Source organism: Halichoeres trimaculatus, unplaced genomic scaffold, assembly GCF_033239565.1.
Source record: "Halichoeres trimaculatus isolate MK-OKI-2021-1 unplaced genomic scaffold, fHalTri1.1 fHalTri1_scaffold_18, whole genome shotgun sequence".
NCBI classification, from domain to species: Eukaryota; Metazoa; Chordata; class Actinopteri; order Labriformes; family Labridae; genus Halichoeres; species Halichoeres trimaculatus.
In genome coordinates, this window is record NW_027437196.1 from 11,552,005 (window position 1) to 11,568,820 (window position 16,816).

The 16,816-nt window shown below is 41.3% G+C and overlaps 1 protein-coding gene across 10 annotated transcripts in view; it reads left to right on the forward strand.

Moving 5' to 3' along the window:
- Positions 1-16,816, forward strand: part of kiaa1217 (KIAA1217 ortholog) — a 153,484-nt gene that overhangs the window by 56,746 nt on the left and 79,922 nt on the right. The window contains exon 1 of one of the 10 annotated variants that reach the window (XM_074693253.1): positions 7,039-7,467. The exons of the other annotated variants lie outside the window; for them this stretch is intronic. The gene's annotated coding sequence lies outside the window, so the exon portion shown is untranslated. Of the gene's footprint in view, positions 1-7,038; positions 7,468-16,816 lie in introns of those variants that run through there. 10 annotated transcript variants of the gene reach the window in all.

A 16,816-nucleotide genomic window follows, 5' to 3' on the forward strand; every position in this document is an offset into this window, starting at 1 on the left:
GAGACAAGACAAGACAAGATAAGATAAGTTAGGATAAGATGAGATAAGATAAGGTGAGATAGGATGTAGCTTTATTCATCCCCCAACAGGGAAATTCACGGAGTCACAGCAGCAAAACAAAGTGTATAGAGACTGTATATAGAGCTCCGCCATTTATCTTTGTACGGTTTTGAAGCCAAAATACCCCCATCATAGGCACAGCCATTGGAGCAGTTTTGCAGCCAGAGTCTGCGCAGTAGAGACTGTGAGGAATTCTGGGAGAATCTGAGTGGAGCTAGGTGACAAAAATGATAATTTTTATTTTTCCTTAGAGAGTCTTATCACTTCTTGACACTACCCCCTGACAAATTTTACAGGGGGCCGGTTTGAAATTGTATTTTGTTCATTTTCAAGGCATTTTTGAAACTTCCATTTTCAGTGACCAAAACCTCTGTTGACTTAAGCCAGGACCACTCCTGCCAAAAGAATGTATAATTGACAATACGTTAAATTTGGTGGTATAGCTCTGTTCTGGGAGCTCCTTGCCCTTCCATGTGCTCATGTGGAATGCCAAAGCCTGAGGTGGGGAGAGCACACCCCATGTTTCATGTTTATCAAACCTTTAGAGTGCATTCATTCATTACTTCCTGAATTTGCAGTCTTACAGTAAACACCTCTTAAGTAGAACTACACTATCTTCCTGATGTTGATTTCCTGTCTTTGAGATCCGTAAGGGAGTCTTTCTTGGGATATTTAAGTACTTAAAGACTGCAAAAATGTGAAAAGTCGACTATGCACAGATTAGACAGTTTGAACTGAATTGCGCAATACCTTGACATTATCTATCAAGCATTTCTTCTGCAGTTTGTATTCTTTTGTACCTCCTTCACATTACATTTAGCATAACCAGTGTCGTTACTCAAGTGCATCCTGAAAGCAGCCACAGTTTTTATCTAATTTTCTTCAGTAAAATATATTCATTGTCAATTTGTCAACACAAATCCTTTTTTTAATCCTCCATGTGCCTACAGCCTCTGGATCTGTCTCCCAGCCTCTGTTCCCATATTCTCTGGTACCTTTCCTGGACCTCTCCCCCAGCCTGTCACATCTCCTCCTGTACCTCCAAATAAGCCTGATATCAAACCTGATCCGCTCTGACCTCCCTTCACTACAGAGCCATGATGTCATCTGTCCAGACCCATCTCTGAGATGCTGCTGCTTGTATCTGGCTTGTTTGTGCGCCCACCCAGAGAGCAGCAGTCAGACAGAAACACAGTCATGTGACCCTCTGACCCTCTGTGCTGTGCTCTCTGCGAGTTATGTCTCATTGTTCCTTTTCTGTCAACGCAGCAGCCGACCTCATAGCGCCACACTCTCCTCTGGCCTGAGTCCTATCTCACACCTCTTCACAGCACATTCTCATTACCTCAGGCGGTTATTAATTTATTTAATCAATAGCTGTTTAACTCCTCATCATTAGAAACCCATAATGGCAGGCGGATAAGCCAAGCTGTTACATCACATTATGAGCAGGAGGTGACTCAGGTGTGTTTGCGATTGGTTAATCAATATTTGCATAATGTAAGCATGCTCAGAGTCATCTTTAGATCTTTTCATGCACTCTTCAAGTGTTGGATGCTGACTCATGGACCGCATCGGACTAGGAGCTCCACTAGGAGTGCCCTTTGGCTAAACTCTCCAGCCTCGCTGCTGAAGCGTATGAGTCTGGCTTTGAAATAAAGAGCAGCAGCTCACCAGGGCTTTGGATGATCTGGGGCTAAATAAATGTAAGAAGCAGTTTGGTACACGGGCTATAGGTGGATCTTTGTGAATGGTAACTGAAGCCTTGGGTGTGTTTTTATGACTAATACTTGCAAACCACATCCTGGCGTTGGCGAGACTCTGACTCTGCAAAACAAGTGTATACTTCACTATTTATACATGCAATCTCAGAGTGTCATAATTTGATTTTTCTCAGCTGTTTTGCAAACATAATATCACTATAGCATCAAAACTGAGAATATTCAAGGGGCTGTGACAAGTTTCTATGTGATCTTGAAAAAGTCTCCTTTCTTCGTATATGCCTGATCGCAATCCACACTTTAAAATGAGATTATCAGCGCGAATAAAGGTTATTTCAAATGCTTTGGAGCTCATTCTTCGTAGCTTCCCTTTCAGGTCAAGCAGGACCGGATTGATTTCCAGACCTGTCCATGGATATAAGGCAGTTTCATCTTTTAAATCCTTTCTAAAAACATGCCTTTACTGCCTTGATATTATGTGACGTTGTCTTCCCCTCACCTTTCTGATTAGTCACGTATACATGGACCCAAATATTCCTATTGCATTCGGTTTATTTGCTCAGACACAAACAGAATTTAACCTTTGCATACACCTCATTCTGAAAGAAAAGTGCCAATCCGAATGGACATTTAATTGGTTTCACAGGGGGTGGAATATTCCTTTCGCCAAAACCGATTGAGGTACAAGAGGTATCATGTATCCACTCAAATGGAAAGTTGTCAGGGTGCGTTCTTTCAGGGCATGCTCAGATATGACGTAAGACGCAACTAGAGACATTTCTCGATTTGTTTACGTTTGTTTAGGTTTGTTTGCACATGCCCCATTGACTATTCTGTTTGATTATAGTGGCACATGTAAACCAGAGATTGGAATACTCCTTTCCATGTATACTATTCTTTACGTAAAAGTCATTCAGAAGGATTCCATTCGGAAAGACGGAAAACTCCTCATGTAACCGTGGCTATTGTCTTCTTGACATCTATCTTCCTAACATCTGTTCATCATATTCACATCATAGTTTCATGGACTTCTAATCAACTTATCATCTTCTTACCATCTTCCAATCCTATTCTCATTGTCTTTGCATCATCTTTTATTGCATTTACATCAACTTCTTGTTGACTTCATTCCATTATCATCTTATTGTCTTCTCATCGTCTTCACTGCTACTACCGTAACTTTTATCTACTTTATTTACTTTATCATTTATGTTGTTTTTATCTTTCTTTCTTATCGTCTTCTCATCACCATCTTTCACTTACTTCTCTTTACCTTTGGTCCTTGTGGTCTTAGTTTATGTAGTTGTATTCCTGTGCTGCCTGGGCTTTCTTTTCCTGCTGTTGTGTTTTAATGTGTTGATCATACATTTTGAGGATGTGCCACTGATAAGGCAAGGTTTGTATCATCAAACAGTTTGTCGACTTTTATTTTTATTTTATATTGTAACATAACTCAAAAAGTTATGAACAGATCTTGATGAAATTTTCAGAAAATGTTCGAAATAAGATAAGGAAGAAGTGATAAAATTTTGGAGGTGATCTGGATCACCGTCTGGATCCAGGATTATTTTAAAGGATTCTCTATCATTGTGAGATAGGGCTGTTTTTACCTTATGTGCATATAACTCCACTTGGAGACAACATCTCTCTTCTCTTACGTGTACATGCATTAAAAACCAAAGCAGGGAGAGCATCAGCAAAGAATGAACAAAGCAAGCACCAGTGATGAAATATGTGACATTTGTAAAATCAGAGGCAGCGTCAAAGGAGGAGCTGGGTTGCAAAGTTTGTGGCAGGGGGAGCAGCAGGAGTAGGCAGGCTAAAGCCGTTAAAAAAGAGCACCAATTCCGTTATCCCAGGCCACCCCAGGTGAATAAGTCTGGCTCTGCCTCTGTGTCTTTAACTGAGTTTGATTTTGTGGATTTCAGCGACAGCCATTAGCTAAAGCTTTATCTCCCCATTTAGAGTTTTCAGCAACAATGCAACATGGGTGAAAAACTGTGAACTAGATGAGAAGATTTCATTAACAGATAAAAGAGGTTGTCAAAAGGCGGCTTGTGTTCTATGACTCATCCGTTTCCAATCTGGCATTTGTGCTCGGCGCTACTTTCCCCCTGTTAGGATTCTTTTAAAGCTGTCTTTGAAACCATGCAGACTCCTGAATCTTCGAGCTTTTGTGTCACAGAAAGCAAAGTGCCTGTCACTTACTCCTTCATAATCCACGTGCAGTCGGGTTCAGTCTCTTCCAAGACAAACAGGTGGCTCATTCAGCGTATGACTGCGGAGTTTCTCAGCAGCAGTCTGGCAGCTCAAGCTGAGGCTCCACGCTGAATAGCATCAGGTGTAATCCTCACCTGCTCCCTCGCTGTTAAATCCTGAATGTTTTGATTTATTTTGTCTCTCCTCTTCATTTGTTTGGGTCTCTTTTCAGCCGTGGAAGGATTTAGCACTAAGGGATTAGGAAAAGTGGGATCTGTTTAAACGGTTTGTTCAGACACAAAGTGATGTTGAGTCATTTTTTTCCTTTCGCGTTGAATCATGTTTTTAAAATGCATTCATGTGCACATGCCTGTACAGTTTCACATGGTCAAAAACTATTCCAAACCATTCAAATATTACATTGTGAGCACTTCACTGCACCTGCCTCCTGTTATCAGCTCCATAAAAGACCCTTTTCTCTGAGTCAACATCTCTTTCTCTTCCTTCATTGCGTGATTAAAGCAGCATAAGAAATGGATGCTGATGCACAAAGCCTCTGCTCTGACACACCTGAGTCACTGAGTGTGTTTTCTCTTTTCATGTTGCTACTGCTTTGTAGTAACTTCTGCTTTGAAGTGTTCACTGGTTTGTGCATCTGGGGCCCCCTGAACAACGAAGCACAGCAGCGAATGTCCGGGTCATGTCTGTCAGTGTTGGGATTTTCAGTGCTTGTGTGCATATGAGGAGGGGTCTGCGTGGGGAGAGTGGTCATGCCGGTCCAACACATGGTGCCCAGACTAAACAAGGGAAGATGAATGTTTCCTGAATCCAACCTGGCAGAGAGACTTTTCAATGTGCCGCAGTAGCTGGACTCAGTGAATGTATGCCATTCAGAAAAGAAGAAAAAGGAGAATTGAGCCGAGGAGAAAAGACGGCAGAAGATGGATTTTTGTAGAGGATTTAAAGGAGCACTACACTAGTTTCACACACCTGGCTCAGTTTGGTAAATGTGAGCAAAATTGCTTGTAAGTGGAAATAAGCTTTGGGAACCACACATTTTGTAACGAAAAGTTGTGTGCTGAGGACTTCAGATTTAGAATATGTCAAACTCTACAGCTTCAATGTCTAGAGTAGTTTTTAGATTATTTTCACCAAGTTCCTTTGAGTGCCATAACTTTTGGGCATCAGATATCCTGAAGTGTAGTGTTCTTTTAACAAAAATCACAACTATTATGTTTCAGAATACTCCCACTTTTGTTGAAGATAAGCCCAGCTTTTGCCACTACAGCTACATTTTTGTCACAATTCAGTTCGACTCTGGTCAAAAACGAGCACAACTTTTGTTACACACTTGCGAGAGTTTCATCACAGATTAGCCTAATATTTTTTGTCCAAGTTTGGCCCATTTTGTGTCACAGATAAGCCTCACTTTTTTCACAGGTTAGCCTTACTTTTGTCTCAAATCAACTCAACTTTTGTCACAGTTTGGCCTTAATTTTGTCAAAGTTAAGTCTAATTTGTTACAAGTTAGCCAAACTTTTGTTTTGGACAAACCTAAATTTTGTTGAATATGGGCTCAAATTTTGGGGAAGTTTACTTATGCTTTTGGTTTTGGATCAGTCCAATTTTAGATAAAGACTAGCCCAATTTTGTTGCATACTAGCCTGATTTTTGTCACAGATTAGCTGGATTTTTGTCACATATTGGCTTGACTTTCGAAAATTTTTGTTGAAGATAAGGCCATTTTTTTTGTCACAGATTAGCCCAGCTTCTGCTCTGGGAGACCTTAACTTTTGTTGGATACATTCTCAAATTTTGTTTGAGGTTACCTGTACTTTTAGTTTCAGATTAGCCCAATTTTTTTCACGGATCTCATATCTCTCATATTAGTGCCCCCTTTTTGATACAGTTGAGCCAAACTCGTGTTGAACCCAATGTTTGTCTCAGAACGGCCCAACTTTTGTCACAAATAAGCTCAACATTTTTTTTCTTTCTTACAGATGTGCTAAACTGTTACAGGAAGATGAAAACTGTTTTTTTTGTCTTTCCCTAAGCATGTTAAAAATTTTGAAAAGTTACCAGTTGACCTATATAACTAACTTGTTAGTGCAGTTTTTTTTGTGCATTTAGGAAATATCTATGACATTCTGGGGGTGGTACTTTTGGTGCTACCTACAGATTAAGTTGTCGTCTGAGGTAAAGACCTGTTGCTCTTTGCGTTACGTATAAACACTTCTTTAGCTTGATGTTATTAGTGGTGTTCTCAAGCAAATGATTTCTTCCTTACTGAAAAAAAATGTAAACAAGCAGAAAACATTCATATGTAAGCAAAATTTATCCAACACAGCTGAACATGGGAGAGTCCGCAGAGAAATCAAGACTAGTTAGCAAAGCGTGGCTAACATTAGCAGAGCCAGCAGCACTAGCCTTCAGCCTGCTGTGTTGGTAAGATGATAGTAGCCATTGACAGGAGCTTTAGCTCAGACACTGGACATCATTTTACTTGATCCCAGAAGAAGACTTCCTCTTCTGAGTAGACGTTTGAAAGTCAAACAGAAATTTCCGGTTAAACCACCCTGAACATTCCACATATTTAGGTGTTTGCTCTGAGCTCTCCCAGGGTGTTACAATCCTGTGATGACAGAGCTGTTATCACTTAGAAAAGCTCAGTGTGCTGCTGTCAACCTGTCTCCTCCCACATGTCAACCTTTACCTCTGCTAGTCTGCACCCCTTCTTCACACTTCTGTGCCTCTTACTTTGGAACTCCTGCAAAAGGAGCCGGTTTGGCAGAGTTTGGCTGGCTGTTGGTGAAATAGGGAATCGGAGGCTGGGACTGGGGTAAAAACCTTTTATCAGGGTATGGGAAAGCCGACAGAGCTCTCATTAGACTCTCTGGGGGCTATATGGGGACCGAGCCCCATTGCGGTTTGCAGTAACAAGCTGTTGGATTTAGAGAGAAAGTTCTAGACACACCCCCGACTCCTACTGGACTCCCCCTTTTTGCTTTTCCCTGAGAAAGCAGGAAGCCCCCATCCATGTGGTTTCCTTCAGCCTGCCAGACTTTCTCCCATCCTGGTTTGCGTCTTCTTCTTCTTCTTCTTCTTCTGCTCGAGGAGAGACACAGATTTCAGGCGGCAGCAGAGGGAACTCATATGCAGACGTCTACATGTGACGAGCCCCCCAAGCCAAACAATAGCTGCTGGCTGAGGGAAAGCAGAGGGTGGAGGGGCAACGGCAGCTCCTTGGATGGCCCGATTGGAGCATAAACAGCAGTCCAGGAAGTGCTGAAGTAAAAGAGGGAGGGAGAAAGAGAAGGAGGGGGAGTAAAGTAGAGAAAGTGTGCTGAACTGCCGGGAGAGCGCAAAAACTTTTTGGACCCTGACGGCGTAAGCTAGGGTGGTTTAGTGAGTTGTGTCATTCTGATTTTGGTGCCGCAAGTTTCTTCTACCAGGACTTGGTGTGTGTTGCAGAGAGGCGGACAGAGAGGTGAGTCATGACACACAAATGTAGAGTTTAAAATGCAAACAAACAAAAACAAAACAGCACAAACCCAGTCTTCAGGTTTATTTCAAAGCAATAATTCTGCATGACTTGTTATTAATGCTGCACGCAATGTCACTTTAAATTCCAGGGTCTGTATTGAATGGTATATTCAGTGTAGTGTTCTGAGTGTGTGTGCTGTTTGCTGATGGTTCCCCCCGCCTGGAAAAGCTGCTTGTTTTGCATAGCTGTGTTTTTGTGGTGCCTTGAACTGCAGCCAGCTATTCAGTGAGAGAAGTAAAAAAGAAGGGGGGGGGCTTCTAATGTGTGTGTGGCTGTGTCTAATTAAGCTAATGAGGAAGATGAGTGGTGCAGGTCAGACCACGAGAGGATTGAACTTGAAAACACCGGTCACAAAAAAAAAAAAAAAAAAAAAAACTAACTCTTAGACGTTTTCTAAGCTTTGTCTTGAAAATGGATTAATTCTACACGAGATCAGATTTACTGTATCTGCAACCATGTATGGTCCTCCTCACACTCTGGATCAAATGGATTTTTTTTATTTTCCCACCAGGGAGATGCTGCATTCCTCCTCTCAAAGTGATTATCAATGTCAGTTTGCAACTTCAAAGAGGCGCCGTACTCTCGTGTCACACAGTTTCACAGACAGAGCAGTAAACTGCAGCTCAGTGATCTCCTATTACCGGAGATATACGCCCGTAAGTGACTGACATGCCACTAGTTTGTCACCACACAGCAAATAAAGGAGCATTTCAAGTACTTTACTGTCTTAACAAGCCCATTTTCCTGTCTGGTTTCTGACACTGCTGGAAGTACTTCAGGTTTTTCCACTGTTGAGTAGATTTACATCTGGAAAACAGTGACCTGACCCTGCATGGAAAGATGGAAAAATTAGACCAGAAATAAACTTAATTCACGTAAATTTATACGTACGAGTGTGATTTGATTCCAAGTTTTAAGAACCTTTTCCTTCAAAAGAAAATACTTAAGTCTGGGGTCCTAAAAGCCTAAATGCCATTCGATAAAGCTCTTGTGAGAGAAGCGCAGAAATGTTTTAAAAAAGGAAAAAACCAAGGGCTTATGCTTCATCAAGATTTTACCACGGTAACTATAGTGACAATAAACTCTTTAGTACAGGGACAGTCTCTGTGAATTCACCTATCTGTTTCAGAAGCTGGGTTTTGAAGCCTTTTGTCATTGGGTGTCGCTGAACTCAACGTTACTTAAGTCAAACTACTATGAGGTGAAGAAGCGGAGCTCAGTCAGGTTAGCTGTGCCTCCTGTTCGGCTAAACCTGTCTTCTTAATATCCCCAAAACCTCTGACTTGCAGGAGAATTTGCCCCCTTGACTTCCTGTCCCCCAGCTTTTCAGACCGAAATTGCTTTGCTGTAAACATTTTTACTTTTCTTGTAAAGTGAAATGCTTTTTGAATTTGTTTGTAAGTAGTTTTCAGTGCTTCTGGAGTCAGCCTCCAGTGGACACTTGGAGAACCGCAGTTTTTATCACTTCCACATCAGTAATTCATTGTGTGGTTGAGTGTGCACACTGACTTTAATAAACCTCATGCATTATCTATGGTAGCCCTATTGTCAGTTGCTAGCCCCAGCAACTTGTCTGTGTGCTGGAAACACCTATGACTAAATTTAGTTGCTATCATACCACAATTGAGAAAAGCCAGAAGACATCAAAGGAGATCAACTGTGTTGATGCTAAATTAGTGTATGGAGGATTGGGGTCCAGGGATACCCTCTGGACTATTAACAAGACTTGCAGGCTTATTTGTTAAGACCAAGCAGCAACCTCCGGTCTAAGAATTTGAGACAATGCGGAAGTGCTAAAATCTGCTGTTTCTCAAGTGTCCGCTTAAAGCTGGCTTCGGGAGTACCTGAAGTCACATGCACACCAAGCCAAAAAAGCAGTTTTCAAAGTAGAAATTTACCTATTAACAGACTAGTTCAAAAAACATCTCCTGTCTGAATCACTAATTTTAATATCAGCACACACTGTACTGGGGGGGATTTTTTCCTAACTTGGCAGGTCAGAGGATATTAAGATCGCAAGCTCGCCCAATCAGAGGCACAGCTCAGGTCACGTGAATGACAGGTGCCCTATAACTGTACGCGAAGCCCTTGCCCCTTCCAATATGGCAGCAATAACTGATGTACTTTATTTTCCATTTCAGAAATAGACTGGTGACGTTGGGAAGACTACGTCCATGTTTCAAGACATGTTGTTACAATTAGTAACAAGTACACATCAGGCTGCATATTGTTTTTTTCATTGCCCGATTGTCTTACTTCAATGAACATGGGATAAATAATTAGAATATACTTTATATCTTATGGTAGTTTAAATAATCACAATAACCTTAAAATGTTGGGTTTCTTGTCTTATTTCTTTGAAAACCTTGAAACATAACTTAGGGGGTTATGTCACGAGGCTAACAATATGTAGCAATTTGAATCTGGCTTATTGCCTTTGCCACAGACTCTAAACCCCACATTGCAAGATTTTGATCAGAATCAGAAATCTTTTATTGATCTTTGAGGGGAAATTAAACGTCTTTGTCTTGAAATTTTAGATGTATTTTTGGGTCGCCGAAAATGCACATCTTGTGAAAAGACACTAGAAAAATGTTGGAGATGTCACTACACCTGTGTTACGCAACTTTTTCCAACCTCTGAGTTACTTACAATTGACGGAGTAATGAGGGTTAAAGTTTAAAGCTCCTGTGTGGAACTTACAGTTTGCATTCAGCTATGGCACCCCCTGCTGGCAAAGCTGTTTCATACATTTATTTTGCTGTTAAAAATGAAAAAAAAAAAAAACTGTTCTTAAGTTTGCTTTTAATTGTCTGCTCTGACACCTCCCTTGTCCTGGTTTTAGGTATTTAGATTAATAATACAGCAATTATGAATGGTCTTGTAAGTGAAAGAGGTGTTATTATCTATACAGTCCAGTTAAAAACTCTTCACAGGTTTTCGCAACATTAACTTTTACAGGCAGCCTCTGACTGGGCATACTTTCCATAGCCCAATGTTTTTACCAGCCAGGTGTCTAGAGATGGCTGAGATTTGTTAGGTCTCTTTCAGCAATAAGTATATCAACTTAAGCTCCCCCCGCAGGGAGGGAAAGTAAACAGGTCTGAGGGGGTGAGCTCCTCGTCAGAAAGACAAATGATCAAGCACCTTTGCTCCCCATCCAGAGCTCCTGAACCTCATCTTTCATCGCTCGTTTTCGGCACTTTGACAGCTCCAGACTGTCTCTCACAAGTTTTTTACTGCGCTCTGCTGATGTAGCAGGCCGTCAATTTGTCACGAGACCAAGGGAAACTGTTATTAACTGTTAGGCAGTGCTTTGGCTGCCAGTTTAATTCAGCCGGGCTATTCGTCTAAGTGCTAGCATATGAGGCCCTGGCAGAGTTTTTACACACAGTAGCTCCTACCCATATGCCTTCATTTGTTTGACATCATTAGAGGACGATAAGGCAACATTTTGACCCCTTGATTACCTGGCTGGATCTTTTTCTTGCGTCAGAATCCAGATGTTAAAGATCAAGATCGATACCTTACTGAGGCCACATGTATTAGCTGATAAAAATCTGCTGCTGTGCTGTTTGAGGGCTTCGACGGGGCTTTGAGCCTCAGTGGAAACACACCTGGACTGGTGGCATGTGGCCGAGCAGTGCAGAGGAGGGAAGGGGTGGAGATGGAGGGCTTGGATAGCGGTTTGGGGGGGGCGGGTGCAGGAGGTCTGACCAGGTGTTTCTCCAGCGAGCTGTCTGTGCTGTCACCCCTCATTGGGCCTCAAGCCAACTCACGCCACGTCTCATTGAGCTTCAGGGTTTTGATCAAACCTCATTACACGGCTTTCATTTCAGCTCTGATTTGTGGCTGAGTTATTGATATGATCGAGCATGCCCCCCTTAAGAAGCTCCATGAAGTTTGTTTGTTTGATACATGTTAAACAAATACAGAGAAAGAAAATAATAAGGGCATATTTACAGCAGGTTAAGTAAATAACCACAGGGAATCAGACTTTCTTAAGACATAACTTTATCATTATTTTGCTTTATGACTAGAAACAAAAAAGTAAGAAGATCTAGATGGAACAGTTTTGACCAGATTTGTTAAAGTCTTAAGTTAAACTCTTTGGATGCATCCAAGCAGTAGCATAATGATGTCTACATTCTTTCTTTCTTTCTTTCTTTCTTTCTTTCTTTCTTTCTTTCTTTCTTTCTTTCTTTCTTTCTTTCTTTCTTTCTTTCTTTCTTTCTTGCTTTCTTTTATCTTAATTTTTCTTTTTTTCTTTCCTTGATTGCTTTTCCCCATTTTCTCTTCTCTTTTTTCCTTCCTTGCTTTCTTTCTTTTGGGACAAATTTAAAATGCTAATTCATCCTCTCATTCCATGACAGTGTAAATACAAAACTACACATTTTTGCTCGGACTTCATGGACTAAATATAAGGGGTTGTTTACACAATAACGGTTGTAGGGTGAAACGCAAAAGTATTGTTGCATTTCGGTCTCATGTTTACACGGGAACGGCATTTTAGCTGACCTAAAACACAAACTTTTAAAAAACAGCCCCCAGAGTGGAATTTTTCTGAAACGCTGCCAACACCATTGCTGTGTAAACAGTAAGCTGGCCATTTCAGTGGAAGCGCATATAACTATACAACAGTACTGTTGTTACGATCGTCATGGCCTACCATGTTGTGCTTGTTTTGCTTAATCTGCTGAATCTGCTGACTGTCTTTATACAAAATGTGCATCTGTCGCTCCATTTCTGCTCTTAGTATTCGCCAATACACCAGAAAATCGGCCCAACTCTACTTTGGTGGAGTTCACCCAAAAGTGGCTTCTGGACAAGACAGTTACAGCGCAAACTACAGGTCTGGCATGCTTACTACAGCGTTTTCAGTCCCTTGGCATTTACGTTAAAACACAGATTTCTTTTTTACAGCATTTTAGTGTTCTCGGTTGAATTGTTGTGTAAATGGGGCCTAAATCTAAACCTATAGAGTGTGACCTCATTAGATGGACAGCTTTGGCTTAGTGTTTGATCCCTGGTCTCACTGTCCTAACGCTGAAGTATCCTTGGGCAGGACACTTCACCCCAGACTGTCCTTGCGACGATTATCATGAAAAGCGTTACATCTGTAGAGGAACAAACAGAAGGAATTCATTTTGTAGTATCTGTTTTAAAGATCAATAATTTGCACTAAATTGGATATCTTTAGCTTGATAAAATCCAGAATCACTTCCTGTTTCTTCAATCCTCCACCAGCACTCATCACAAATCACTTCTTGGTTTTGAGGTTGATGTAAATCCTGACTTCCTTCCTAGGGTCACCTCCCAGCTTTGAGCTCAGAAAAGTGTCCTCAGCTTGTATCATATCAAGTTTAAGAAGCTTTCAGAATTTTCCTAATTGTGTCCTCAGTTCACTGACTGATCTTGTCCTCTAGGAGGACTTTGAGCAGCTTAGATGTGGAGCTGTACTTTCGGATGAAACAGTTTGATTTGGACTGATGAGGAGGTGATTGCATGCTGTGATCAGACCACATCATTATCATGTTAATTACAGATTTCACTTTGTAAATTGACCTCTTTTTTATGCAAAATAAGCTTTCTTTGAAAAGCTGAAAGAACTTCCCAAAAAGTACACTAACTCTATCCAAATGTTGTTTCTTTTCTTGGATGTAGGTGAAATTACTTTGGTTTAGTGTCAGTTTCGTCACTTTTTCTTTTATCCCTTTCCCCTTCAACTAATAAAAGGAATCAAAAGAAGTGAGTCTTCAACCAAACGTCTTCAACATCCCTTTTAGAATAAAAATTTTCAGGGAGCGAGTGTTCAATGCTAACATTGGATCTTGTTGTTGTTGTTGTTGGCTTTCCTTATACAAGAATAATCCACAGAGGAAAATCGTCTTTCCTGTCATGATGTCAAACTCTCTGGGGGCAAGTTGAAAATTTGCCAAGACACCAAACTACATTGTTAGTTGGCCTCGCTGCAAAGAGTGAGCATGTCGGAGAAGTCATGGAAGGTCAACTTACAAATAAGCGTCTGAGAACAGCTGTAAAAGATCGGAATAAAGTGACTCAGGATATATTTCTTCTTCCTCTTCTTCTTCATGTGAAAATACTGTCCTACTTTCCTCTTTTTTCCTCTCCTCCCTCTTGATGTCTGTCAGTCTGACAGACTTCACGGACTCCGCCCATTCAGTGAAGTCATTTGTTTGACCATCTCGTCTTTGTCTGGCAGTAATGAGAAGAGGGGTTAGACAAATGTTCCCCACCCACGGTCTGAGACCAAGGCGGGAGACACTCTTAACAGACACTGCCCTGACACTCTTCTGTCCCCATTAAACCCCTCACACCCACCCGACTCTTTTCTCCCAGTGTAAACAACCCCCACCCCCACCCCGCCTCTCCCATCCGTCCACTCCATCAGGCATTCTGTGAGTCGTGGTGCCTCTTTCAAACGCTCAAACAACATACCAGGGCTGTTTTTTTGTGCTGTGACGGACGTGCTTTGTGTATCTTTGTCACGAGTCTCTGACCTGTGAGGAGGTTGATCAGTGAGAATAACAAGAATGAGGTCAAAGAGGAGGTGAGAAGTGATCATTTCTCCAGAAATACATAAATCCCCCTGCGTGCTGGGCTGTTAAACTAAATTTGCTTACATCACTTTCACTCCTTGAAAGCATGTAAAGCGCTCCAGGTTTTCTGTCCCCTGTTAAGCGTTGTTAATTAAGAAGTCTGAATTTAAGTACTAAAGCTGCTTAATCCCAATAAATATGGATGAGACTTCTGTCCTGAGTCCCGTTTAACAACCTGCTGTGTCATGGCCTTTTCTCTTAGATGTAAGCTTTTCCAGCGCTCTTTATCGACCCAGCTGACCATTTGCTAATGAGTCATTAACGTGGCATGAGTTCATAATTTCCACCTCTGTCTTATGAACTCAGTTCACTCTAATTTAGCCGCAGTCACAGTCCCATTTCTGAAAATACTCTGCAAAGCTGGTGACACAGGATGTTTTGCTTAAGCCGGGCTATTCCAGGAACTGCAGCTACACCTGAACTCTGGAGTTAGAAGTTTTTTCTACTTCTACACGGTGTGTTTGGGTCTGTTTAAAGAACTCCTTCCTGCTTCCCGCCTGATAACTGGACTCTGCCATGTAAATACTGGAAGAGGCCTTCTTCGGGTGCTTACGTGAGCATCAGACAGAACCATTTCAGGCTAAATGTAATGACACAGAGCTACAGAGGGAGTTTCTTTCTCCGCACTGTGTGAATCAGGTTTACTTCAAAGACTTTACATAAGCACTGGTGGGATTAAGAAACTGTGACACTTCTTGATTTTCAAATCCGCGCTTAGGTTGATGACAGATTTTGTCACACGTCACAGAAGCAGTTTGTTAGTTTAGTGTTCACGGGGAAAGTTTCTGACAACTTACCAAGCCTGTCTGCAGCTGTCAGCTACAGATCGTATTCACTCTAAAATCTGTAAAAACCCTCCATAAAACTCACCTTAGAGGAAGAATAATCTCAAACTGCTGGCCACGGACTCTTCTCAGTGAGGAGTGTGGTGCCAGCTGTAATCTATGGTGCTGCTCAAACTTAACTTCATTGCACACCTTTGTCTACTGTAGACATCTTTGATAGCTATATTCACACATTTTTAGTTTTAAACGTGTCACCCAACATTCAGGCATTCATGAGCTTTAGGCCCTGTTTGCACACAAATGTTTCAACTGAAAACGCTGAAACGCACTGTTGTACTGTATTACATACAAAGCGGAGCATGACGTCAGCGTTTCCACTTAAAACCCTGGTTTACTGTTGACACGGCAACAATGGGAGTGTTTAAGAAAAATTTCACTCTGGAGGCCGTTTTCTGGAGTTTGTGTTTTAGATCAGCTAAAACGCGGTTTCCGTGTAGATGCGCGGCTGAAACACAACAATACATTTGCATTTCATCGTTCATTGCATGCCTTTGGCCATTGCAGACATCTTGAGAAGTTATACTCACACGTTTTAAAATTTTAACCTGTCACCCAACATTAGCCACGTTTACATGGACTCAAATATTCCGCTTGCATTCGGTTTATTCGCTCAAACAGAAAGAATTTAACCTTTGTATACACCTCATTCTGAAAGAAAAGTGCCAATCCGAATGGACATTGAATCGGTTTCACAGTGGTGGAATATTCCTTTCCCCAAACCAATTGAGGTATCATGTATCCACTCAAACGGAAAGTTGTCAGGGTATGTTCTTTCAGCCCATGCTCAGATATGACGTAAGATGCAACTAGGGACGTTCCTCAACTTTAAAAATGGCGGCGAGCAGTCAGCACTGGATTGCTGCGGAAAGTTTTTTTTTTTGATCCAAACTTTGAATGAAATGAACATAATTTCAAGACTGGACGGACAACAAACTCGCAATACAGAGTATTGCAACACCATGATAAACAAACTGTCGTCCTCCAGCTTTGATAAATTCTCGTGATGTTTACGTTTTTCTGCGCATATAAAAAACTCCTCATGTAACCGTGACTAGTGAGGTGTTAATGAGCTTTAGACATAGATAAATAATATAATAAACAAGCAAATTCAAGAGGACTTTACACTCACCTGATGGTTAATGTTGTGAGATTTTTGATTTCAGTCAAGTCAAGGCTTTGTTATATTTAGATAATGCTACAGTTTTGTTTAGGTATCTTTTGAGGTGACTGATTTTCTCTTCCTTTAAACTAAACCTAAATTTGTAAGGCTGACTAATCAAAGAGGAGGAAAACGCTTGGTGAGAACAGAGCATAACTATTGAACATGATAAAAAAAGAGCATCAAAGAGTTCCCAGGTAAACTAAGGCTAACATAAGCAGAGCTAGCACCCCCCAGCCTCCAGTCCTCCTTGCAGGTTAACATCAACATGCCTCTGCTGGTTATGCATTGCTCTAGTGAAACTGTGATATATCAGTTTAACCAGCGTACACAAAACTGCCCCATAAGATGCCATCTGACATCTGTGTTTGTTTACATCTGGGTTGTACAGATGTAGCATTATTGCATAAACTGGAGCTACAGCCCCTTCAAGTGGCTGGTGGTTACACTGCAACTTAAACAACATGTGCCATATATATATTATTATAATGTTATGATTCTGGAGGGATAAGAAGCTGTGTCTCAAAATGCATGTTTCTGTACTTACACTCATATTTTTGAATGCATAAGTGCACTTCACACTGACAGTATGGAAAAGCGCAGCCCACTTTGGCGCACTCAAAATGGTCAAAAAGTGAAGAATGGTCTGCGCCTTGGTTAGGTAGAGG